Genomic DNA, 1,345 nt, shown 5'->3' with positions numbered 1-1,345 from the left:
AAGGCATGCACCACCATGCCCAGCTTGTAGTGTTGTTTTTAGGAATTTGAATGTACCAGTGTTATTATTGAAAAAATGTGTATTGGTTGTCATCATTTTGAATACTGTTTGCATTCTTTGTCTGATTTTGTGTTTCCACAATTATACCTTCATTTAGTTTCTTTCTGTTGCCCCTGGGGTATAGTTGTTTCTTTCTCTGCTCTTTTGTATTGCTTCAAGTATTCTTTGAAGGGCTGGTTTTACGGACATGAATTCTTTAAGCCTATTTGTGTCATGGAAGATTTTTCTTTCCCCTTCAACTATAGTAGATGTTTTTGCTGGGTAAAGTTTCTGGGTTGGCATCTATGGTTATTTAGAACTGGAAATACCTTGGTCCAGGCTCTTCTGGCTTTCATAGTTTGCATTGATAAGTCAGTGTAATTCTGATGGGTTTTCCTTTATATGTGAGTTGTTGTTTTTCTTTTGCAGTTTTCAGTATTCTCTCTTTGCTTGGTCCAGTTCTTCAACTTTATCCTCCAGTGTTGATATTCTGTTTTCCATTTCATTCATTCTATCAGTGAGGCTTTCTCCTGTCATTTCAAATTGGCTTATTGAGTTTTCATTTGCTTTTTCATTTCAGCCTAAGTTTTCTTCAATGTTTCTATCTCTTTTGTGAATTCAGTCAGAAGTTTATCCCTATCTTTTTTAGTTCTTTGATTTGTTTGTGTGGTCTTTAAATTTGTTGAATTCCTTGATTATGTTTATGATTGTTCTTTTAAGTTCTGAACCTGGTATCTCTAGGGGTTCTCCTTATAGAACTCTTCTACAGGACTGGTCAAGTTTGGTGGGAACATGTCATTTTGGGTTTCCATATTATTATTTTTCCATTGTGATTTTGGCATGTGGATTTCTTTTGTTGTTTGTGAATCTGGTATGAAACTCAAGCCTCCTTTTGTTGAGTTGAAGTTTGCTTCTGTTTGTATTATTGCTGTGCCTCAGTTGTTTTTTTATTGGGTTTGTAAAGCTGGTTGGTCAAGGCTTCAGGTTCTCTCAGATTTTATTTTGGAGGGAACTCACGGCTTCAGATCAGCTATTCAGGAGCTCCCACAGAGACCCAAGTCAGGCCCCAGTCAGGTACACTCTGACTTCCTTCTAACATCTGGATCCCTACTAGCAGGTACTACAGCACAATTTGGGAAGTTCACTAAGGGGAGGCCTGATTTTCGCACTTTCAGGCAGCCTGCTGAGTTCTCTCCCCCTACACCAGGTGGAGGCCTGTTGGGAGCTGGAGAAACAACATTCATTACCAAAAAATATAATATAGCTCTACAAACAGTTGACTTAAGCAGGACATTCTGCTTGCACA

The sequence above is a fragment of the Nannospalax galili genome, unplaced genomic scaffold, assembly GCF_000622305.1.
Source record: "Nannospalax galili isolate Female #2095 unplaced genomic scaffold, S.galili_v1.0 scaffold710, whole genome shotgun sequence".
Taxonomy (NCBI): domain Eukaryota; kingdom Metazoa; phylum Chordata; class Mammalia; order Rodentia; family Spalacidae; genus Nannospalax; species Nannospalax galili.
The sequence above is the reverse complement of the archived record's forward strand: the minus strand, read 5'-3'. Positions refer to the sequence as shown.